Raw genomic sequence first — 10,469 nt, 5'->3', positions numbered from 1 at the left:
CGCCCCGTCCCCCCGCCCCTCACCGGCGCTGAGGGCGGGGAGCTTCCTCGCTCGCTCCTTCAGGAGATCGATGGGGTTGGGAAAGAGCGCCGGGGTCAGCGAGTCCAACCTGTGACCAACACCACCGTGTCAACCAGACCGAGGTACTCGGTGCTACGTCCGGTGTTTCCCAAAACACCTGCTGGGACGGTGACTCCGCCGCCTCCCTGAGCAGCTCGTTCCAATGTCTAATTACAGAATCCTAGAATTGTTAGGGTTGGAAGGGACCTCTGGACATAATGCAGTCCAAACCCCCCTGCCCAGGCAGGGTCGCTGGAGCAGGTGCCACAGGAACGCGTCCAGGCGGGTTTGGAATGTCTCCAAAGAGGGAGACTCCACGCCCTCCCTGGGCAGCTGTTCCAGTGCTCTGCCACCCTCGCTGCAAAGTTCATTTACATTTACATCTTCACCCTTTCTGTGAAGAAATTCCTCCTGGTGTCCAACCTCAGCCTCCCCCGGCGCAGCTTAGGACCATTCCCTCTTGTCCTGTCCCTCGTTCCGTGGGAGCAGAGCCGGCCCCCAGCTGGCTGCCCCCTCCTGTCAGGGAGTTGTGGGGAGCCAGGTCTCTCCTGAGCCTCCTTTTCTGCAGGCTGAGCTCTCCGTGAGGCGCCGCTCTCTAAAGAGCGAAAAGACAACGGGGGCAAGGAAAGGAACTGGCCCCAAAATTAAAACTATTACATTGCTAAGAGCTCCGTTCTGAAGGGACGCAGTGCAATGACTCCTAACGATTTTTTTCTCTGCTCCCACAGTCGTTAGGGAATAATCAGCTTATGAGGGGAAAACAAGACCTTCAAGGTGTTTGCACCATTTCTGGAGTGAAAGCCCTCAGAAAACCACAAGGTTTTGCAAGAGTTTCTCCGCAGTCGCCAGAGTTGGCAGTGCTACTGTCGTGGGGATAGGAATCGGCATCTCCACCTCCCCATCCGCAGCCAGGCAGGCTCCGGCCCCAGTGAGTTATTGCAATAATTAATAGCTACCATTTACACATATTCTGAATGCTTTGAAAGCGAGGCGTAATCTCATTAAATTGTGAATTGACTTATTTTCATCCTGTCGTGGAGTTAAGAGAGTCAACTGCTTCCTTCACATCCATGGGAGATGGAGTTGGTAATTTGTTCCTGTACTGGAACTGCTGCCATTGGATCTGTGGCCACCTGCTGTGGGTTTTAATGAAATATAGAGCCACCTGCTATGCAGAGTGCCTGATTTTTAATAGACTTGCAGACTGGTGAGAATATAGGTACCATGATCCAGATTAAACAAGTCCAGCAGGCTGGAAAGAGGGTACCAGCTTTTAAATCCGTGACAGGGAAATAAGGCAGGAAGGATTTGTGAAACTACAGGCACAAGTCTGACAGTAGGCAAAGAAAAGCACTGCTTTTAGGCACAGTGCCATTTCCCCAATTTTATTAAAGCTTTGTGCCTAGAAACATTGAGAACACTGTTTCCTCTTGGTGTTTTTTGTTTGGTTGGTTTTGGGTTTGGTTTTTTACCACCGTAATCTGACACAGTCTCAAATTCATTCTGAACTAGAATAAATGAAAGGAAAATAAAATGCCAAATGCCATCCTGCTACAAGGTTTTCAACAGGTGAGTCAGTGGATGGAAAGATTGTTTCACCAGATTTGTAACACAACAATTTGTAACATAGAAATAAGAAAATATTACAGAATCATAGAATCGTTAAAGTTGGAAAAGAGCCCTAAAATCATCAAGGAATAAGAGAAAAGAAAAAGTAGTAAAAACTCCTCAGAAGGGGGAAGCAATGGGATTTTTTTTGTAAGCTATTCTCCTTCACTAAAGCAGGAGGCAAACTACTTTATCTTGTAAAACAAGCTTCTAGGCATTAGGGGTGTATATATGGGTTAGGTGACAAATTTTCAAAGACATTTTACAATCCTCTCATTAAATGCTTCCAGAAAAACTGCCTCATGGGTTGTGAGGATAAAAGCAATGTCACGGACCAAAAACTAACAGAGAACGTGTGGTCATTCATAACCATGGTGAAAATCCAAAAGAGTAAGGTGGTTTTAATTTTGTTGTAAATACCCTTAAAAGAATCTAGAAAAAAGGTGTTCCAGAAAGAGACAACATTTGTGGGAGACACAACATTACTGCCGATTGTGGGGCAGATTGTGAACATACTTGGAGTGACCCAGCTGTGTAGGAAGAAAATATGGAGATGTTCAGTATTGATAAATAATCATCAATACAGCGCAGTGGGTACTGGAGGAAAGAATTCTGTGTAGGCACCACAGAGGGATCTAAACCAAAGGAAATAGTATAAGAAATGCTCAGGCGTCCTAGGCGGTGCTTCAGTAGAAATCTCTCCTCAGTTTATGAAGATGGTCATGCACGCAATGTCTCAAGAGATAATACGAGAAAACAAGAAAATGTTGTCTGTCTTGCCATCATTTCATATAAAAATGTTTTACAGAATGAGCAGGGAGGAGAATGTACATTAGACTGTGAAACGGAAATGTCCAATTCCGCTCCAGCTTTACACCAGAGCCCCAGGTTTAGCTACTTTTCCCCTATGATTCCAGAATCTTTTCCAAGAAACCACCTTCCAATACTCAGTTGCCAACTCTATACACGTAGCTGCTGTTCCTTATTATTTTATAGGTACAGATCTTCACCATTATAATAAATATCCCATTAAAATACATTATTAGTTGAATGTTGCAGCTGTGCTGTTAGATATTCAAATTACAGGAAGCAGTGAAAGGAGGAAGCGACTAGATGAAAATAAGTGGCAAAATAGTTGGTTATAATGAAGAAAGGTGCTGTCAAAAGTAACAGGAAACCGCTGTCCCTTGTGACTGGCAGCTTGTGAGGGAATGGGTGCAGAGGGCCAAACCTGAACCAACACAGTCATGGGAACTGCTCCGAATAAACACAGCTGAAAATCGTACAGCCCACAGGACACCACACTTGCCATCACCAACTTTCACCAAAAGAGCAAATTTAGGAATGGTATTTGTCTGGCCAGCTTGCAGTATTCTTCTGAATAATTATTTACTGTGGATCTCAGAGGTTCTTTTTCCGGACATATGTATCCCAGATTTTATTAGCAATGACTATTTTTCTAATTCACTGCCCAACAAGCTGCATCTCTCTGCTTCACAGTACCCAACCCTCCCAAATTACAGAGGATATAACATTTCCTCTTGAAAGCAACATCTTGCATCTTTAATGTAATCTACCAATTGAGAGGAGGAAATTTATCTGTCTATTTTTAATTTCACACATAAAAATCATTTTTCCATTAGGCAACACCAAATGCGTGTGCTTCCACACACAAACTGCAATATGCTTGGAGGAGCAACTGCAATGAAATGTTGACATTGCAAACCAGAGCACTAGTTGTTGTAAATTCTAAGTCTACAAAAATGCCAACAGAGTACAGTTTATTATACTTTTGCATTAACAGAGGGTAACATAAGCAATTTAGAATAAAAGATTCCTAATGTAAGTTACTTTAATGTAATTGACTTGACTTGCGTAGATTATAACCCAAATTATTCTACACATTTTAAGAGAAAGAGAAATAATACATTATTATGACTGGACATACCATGCTCTGGGATTAAAACTATACATGAATATAAAATCAAATTAATTTTGCTGTCTTTCAGCCAAGCTTTCTGAGTACTGCAGAAAAGTACTCAAGAAGTACCTTTTTAATCTTGTAACGAATGATTTGAAAGAGTATATCTTATATTTTGGCATCTAGTTAGTACTTCATTAATTACTAATTGCTTGGCACTAAGTAAAGTTCTTCTGTCATTGCCTCAATCTAAAAACAGTTATTATCATAAAAAATCATCAGTTAAAATCAGATTGCTGTAAGATGTCCCAGCTGGATGTCTGCTACAGTATATAGTTCCCTAAGGAATGAGAATATAGTAGAAAATATTTTGTTTATATAACCTTTAAGTGCTATTTTCTATTCTTACTCTTTGACTAAGTTATTCCCTGACTGCACTTAGTTCACACAAGTACATCAGGGTGAGAAACACTGAAGAAATATAAAATATTGCTAAATTTACGTGTCACCTTCTGAGAAGAAAATTGTATAATTTTTTGTTGAAACCGTGTAATCATTTCTTACAATTGCAGCACAGTTGTGGCATCTGCCACCTTAATTCTGTTATTTCCTGATTTTGGAGTGCTTACCTACACAAGTCTGACTCTAGAAATGCAGTGCCATTCATATTAATTGCGCAATTCATATCCAGGTTCTAGTAAGGTGCACAATCTGTGACATTTACACCTACATACTCCTACTTTTTGACCTGTGATCCTCTGTGATGTCCTTGCCTTCGTTACAGGAAAAAAAACAGGAGTCAGAATCGGATAAATAGAACATTTCTGTAACTATCACCATCTTCTTCTTTCCTTTTGGAGGAAGGTTTATGCTTAATACATAATACACATATATTAGCTTCTAGCCCTTAATAAGGAGGATGAGCTTCCTGCTTCAATCATGACAAAATGAAATTTTCAGTCCATTCAGTTAAACTTGAAACCAAGCATAAAAAATATTTTAATTGATAAAAATGTCTGTACCAGACAAATCTGGTTCAAATAGACACTAGACATCCTATGTGTTTAGAGTTCAGAGCTGGAGGAGAAAAATATTACTAAGAATGCCGTGCTGAAGAGTAGATGGATGTTTCACAGCTCCTCTCACTCATTGTGTTCAACTGACGTCCTAATGTTTGCTCCCAAAGGTGTTGTGATTAACGCTAGAACACCTCCTTAGGCTTACACCTCTGCTTGGTTCTCATTTCCGGCAGTGATGAAGGGATGAGTTGGAATTAGAACAACACAAGAGCACTCTGAACCAGCTTGGGGTTGTTCTTAATGTTTTAAAAATCACAGCTTTTAAGAAGAGTGTATCCAAGCAGCAGCTTCTGAATTCGCCAAGCATACATGTAAATATGTATCTGTTTCCATGTAAAGTGAGTATATACACCCACACCCGGTTTAAGAGGACTGCCTCTTTACAGCTGCAAAACATTGTTTTCCCAAGGTCAGCAAAGCCTCTTCCACGTCTCGGCAGCGAGGAAGCTGCGCACAGGTGACACGTTATTTCCTCACTGCCTCTCACACCACCTATGGATTTTTGCACGGAAAGAGAATGCTGTTCTTTACCGTGCTGCCTTCCCACGCTCCAGATGTAGGGAACTCAGAAACGTGCTTTATGTTTGAGCCGTTTGCGACAGGGACACTGCTGGCAGCACTGGGGAGGGAGCCAGAGGCAAAGCACAGATTGGCAGCACAGCAGAGGCTGAATGCAGATGTCCTTCTTTTTCTGCTTCCCTGGTACATCACCAGAGACAGCACATCACTAGAGACGTTACTGGTAAACTGCTTAAGAGGAAACAAGCACCATTTTTTATGTCGTATAAATACCTATCTACACATTTTCCATAAAGGATTGAGATGCTAGGATGCCTGCATTATTTATGCACAGTATGGAAGTAGCACAAACACGATGATTTACAACAGGTTTTAATGACCATCTGAAGGGGAAAGATACCGAATATGGTCAACAGCAACTGTTAATTGGAACTAGTAATATTTCATCTATGTAAACAAAGTAATGATCACGTCTGCCACAAGATTTCAAGAGATTTATCTTCCAGGCTCCCTAATATGGTTACATCTGTCCCCTGCTTAAATCCCATGTTCTTGCCATCTGCTCCAGTGCACTTTTTTTCAACTTCAAGCAGTGATTAAACAACTATCTGGAAAAGGAAAAAAGTATTTTTCAATTTTTGAGCAAAATGTTTAAGAACTGATTTTTGAAAAAAACTGGAAAACCAAACTCACAAAGCTTTTGGCTCTCAATTGTTTCTGTGGTTGGAAATGTTACTAGTGAGATGCTCAGCTGAAGTTTCCAGTAATCTTTACATCGGACTGTACAACAGGAAACACTGCACCCATAGATTCAAATAGTTTTGTTATGGAGTGTGATAAATTGGAAGCAGATTAAACTACCGTTCAGTTAATCAGTCAAATTGTTATTGAGAGGTAATGTTGTATGGGGAAATCAGGAAGCATTTTGCTTTAACAAGAAGGAAACTTCCTAGAATTCTTTATTTGCGCTGTGGGAAGCCTTGATAGTTGTACTCCTTTGAGATGTGCTTTGTACTTACCTCTTCTTGTCCAAACATGGAGGAGCAGGAAGGACAGAGCCACAGCTTGCTCTCTTTTCTGCGTGAGGAGAACCAAAGAACAGCAATTTCACAGAGCCTGTGCTCCTGCCGTCTGGGCAAGACTGCAGCCTGCTGGTCCTCATGTGGGCCACATTAATTAGGGGAGCACTTCACTCTGTATCCATCACCCTCTGTAGCCATAGAATGGTCAGTCACAATCCATCTCTTAGTGTTTATTTGGAGCCTTGAAGTCCTTGAAAGGTATTAAGAGACACACTGAACATCTTGTAACAGGAGAGGCTTGATGCAATGACAATACTGTCATACTAAAAAATTGCCTCATCCCTTCTCTAGGAGTTTTGTCAAACTTTATTTTATTTTCTTGGACTGTTGCTTTATGGATGAAATTACAGATATTACCTCATCATTCCCCTGAGCTTCATAGCAAGGAACTGGACTCGGTACCTCTGCTTTTCAGTCTTTGCTCCTTTGGCTGGGTTACTATGCTGCTTCTATCCCCTACCATTCTAATTGTTACTGCTTGCAAAGATGGGACACCAGAATTTTTTGTACTGTTTGTAAAACATTGTGAAACATTTTCAGAAATAATGCATAACAAGGCAAATTTATGATGGCTTTTTTTATCCACAGGTAATAATCCTTGTCTGAAAATCTAGGAGTGTAATGTCTACTGGTATAAATAGGTGCAGCTCCATTAAAGGGCTTGCCATGCACTACTGGAGAACTTTGCTATGAAGGATGTGGAGAGTCAGGCAGTTCAGCTTTAGATTTAATAAATACTATTGCTTAAAGTACTCAGATAGACAAACTACATTGTTTTACAGCCAGCATTTTCAGAACAACTGATGCAATTGCCTTGGGAACACCTTTGGGATAAAGCAGAGCAGCAAGCCATCATCTGCTGTAGTCTGTGCATCTTGTCTGTAAGTCTGAGCTGCTGGTAATCCCTTTGGTACCATGCTGCTGCATGCCAAGGGCTTTGCTGGGAGCTGGAGTTAGGTGGATATTGGTTTTTTTAGGTGGATACCTCCTACCTCCATCCCTGCCTCAGTGAAAGTTAGCCGAGTTATAGTATACTCACTCATTTTCAAAGGAACAGAAAAAGGTAATGCCTCAGCTCCTCCAAGTACTGCGTTTTTTCCTGTGTATCTTGGGTACTGTCAGGATGATTTGGTTCAGTTACACAGTCAGGACATCGAGAAAATGCTGAACGTTAGGACTTAGCAAACGCTGTTCTAGACAACTTACATTAAAAGGAAAAGACCACATTTAGGAAAACACCTGCATAAGGTTTCAGTATTCTCTACCCAAACGGAGAAATCCCTGTATAAAATTAATCCAGGTTTCTAGATCCAAATTCTGTCTAAAGGTATTAAAGAGTTTTCTTACCAATACAAATACCATGGGGAAAGTAGACACTTTTCAAAATTTCATTTTAAATAGAAAGGATAATCATGACATTTTCACATCCTTATCATACCCATGCTGAAAAGTCACTTTAACATTCATCAGAATAGCTTCTGAGAGATGAAAAAAACCACACCAATAAATATATTTTTAAAGTAAATAAGAAATCAGTGTGTACGGAAGCAAGGCCTGTTTCTTGAGAAAAATCATCTGACCTGGAGCACTTGGACTAAATGGTCCAGTGTTTATAAATGTGACTCAGCTGGAGATGGTTTCTGAACTTCTGAAATTTTGAAGAGACTTTTCCTGTATACTCTGGAAAGGCTTCAAAGTACACTCAGCAAGCAAATTTCAAAAATACAAAGTATTTTGTATTCAAAGTACTTAGCTGGTGTTCACCTGAAGTTTTACTGCAGTCTGAGTCTGTGGCCAGATCTGACATCTGTAAGCTAATTTTCATTTGCATATCATCCTTTCCCATTGAGATCCTTGTGAAGATTAAAAGACTTATTTAAATATTGAAATCTGAGTCTTACAAACCTAAACAAGACACATGCTGACTCAGTGAGAGGATGAAATCTCTGTTTCCAGAGTTTTCTTTTACTTTTCAGTAGAGGACCCATACATCATGAGGACAAGGAACCTAATCCATGATAACTGATTTGGAAAGAGAGTTTCTGACAGTTTGTGGTTAATACTTCCTACAAATACATTAGAAGTAAACATTCAGCACTACTAAAATCTAAGTTTGTCACTTCAAAATGTTCTCTCCAGCTACTTCTGTCTGTCACGTAATGTAACATCAGAAAAAACACATAGCTAAAACTCAAGGGAGCATTATTACACCCTGAAAAACTAGACATTCATTATAAATTATCCTTTGAGAGGTGCAAGAGAAAATACTTTCCCACCAATTATTCTGACATAATGTAGGATTGGAGTATTTTATTCTATACCACAGTTTATGACATCACTTTTGCCGACACGCAATCCGAACACTTTTCAGCACATTATGAACAGCAACTAAAATTGGACCACTTTGTTATCTTGTTCTCTCCCTGGAGGAGAGGTGTAAATAAGCTACATTGTTTTGCGATGCTTTGTGGTTTAGATGTATCTCAACATAGTCGTAGTTTTCAGTGGAGAAGATAAGATTGAAGAGGCACATACTGAACTTGGGTCAGAAACTAGAATTTTCCAGTGGTCTTTCACAAGGACCATTCTTCTGGCCTTCTGCATACTGTTCAAACAAACTGAGTTCGGGAACTCTGTCTCAAGCAACTGCAGCTCAGGTGGGGTTTATGGAGATAAGAGAAATATCAATATAATGTAGATTTGGTGCTGGGAGCAGATTTTAGAACATGAAGTTAAAATCAAGCGGTTTGCTTAATTATGGGCATACAACAATAAAAATTGACTAGGATACAAGTACTATATAACTAAACAGAGCATATGGAAAACATGAAAAATATGGTAATATTTTTAGCAATAGATCCTTAGCTTAAACACTATTTTGCATTTTGCCTTCTGGCTTAAAATACATATCAAAAAATAAAAAGAGGATTATGAAGAAGAATCTGAAAGAACTACAAGATAAGACTGTAAAACAAGAGAAACTAGAAATAGTGTGTTTAAGTGCTTTGTTCTATTGATGTTACTGAGAATGAGAGACAAATTTCTTATGTCCATTATCATCACCATCATCCAGTGACACCAGGAGGCCAGTGCCCCTGTAGGTACACACATCTGTAGGTAGTGACAGCTTCTACGCTCTTCAGATGCGTATTAATGCAACGTACTTTGGCTGTGGGGCTCTGTGCCAGAGAACAGAGTTCAGCAAAGGAAACAAAGAGCTTAGAAGATTTTTTTAATGGTTAGACACGTAGATGTATAATAACAATGTGCTGACAGGGAGAGCAACTGCAAGCCTTACTGTTGGTGGTGCTTCACGGCATAAACTGATCACTTACTAGAGAAATTTCTCTCCTTTATCTATTTTACATAAAGTTCAGGTTCATTATGCCTTGGTTCTAGTATTTGGGGGGGTTTATGACCAGCTATTTATAACAGATGATTAAAAAGTCAGACTGCATCAATTTTGTTTGGAGGCAGAGGGAATAAGCATGTGCATATGTGAAATTTATGTCACTGCGTATTTTGAAAAAGAGCATTAGGATAGGATCTTGGGAAAAAGGTCTGTTTCTCCCTTTTATCCTCTAATCCCATTTGAGTTAAGTGCTTCTGTTTGGATCCTACAGGTAGGAAACATCTTTCAAGACTTTTCCCTTTCAATTTAATAAATTTCTTCTGCTGGTTTCTTTCTATTAAGTAACTGGAGACAGGTATTTAAACCAATTGCTGCATAATGAGCCATGAGGAAAGGCAGCAGGTTGGATGGATGCTCACAGAAGTACACTGAGAAGATATTACCCAGTTCCCAGCTCTTATCTTTTGTAAGCAGAACAGAATGAGGGCAATTTGACTTACTAGCTGGTCTACTGACCCACGAGAATAAAGGGAATAAAAATGCCACTGTGCGATAAAACAGGCAACACTTGCAAAGCAGTAACAGAATATGCACAATAGCTCAGAAAACATCCTTAGGAAAATAATTAAGTAACTTTATGCTTCTCTTTTTATTAGGAAAAATATAAAGGGAGAGAACCACTAGCAGCTGTGTGGAACAGAGCTAGCTTTTCAGGAAAATACACAGGGCCAGACCTTCCCTCCTACTTTTTCACATGTTTTCTGCTCTTCAGGCCCATGGAAACATGCCAGGAAAAATTAATTGGCAGAGTACCATATTATCTCTTCTGCATAGTTCCCATGTAGTGT

Source organism: Corvus brachyrhynchos, unplaced genomic scaffold, assembly GCF_000691975.1.
Source record: "Corvus brachyrhynchos isolate BGI_N302 unplaced genomic scaffold, ASM69197v1 scaffold466, whole genome shotgun sequence".
NCBI classification, from domain to species: Eukaryota; Metazoa; Chordata; class Aves; order Passeriformes; family Corvidae; genus Corvus; species Corvus brachyrhynchos.
This window is presented reverse-complemented; position numbering follows the sequence as displayed.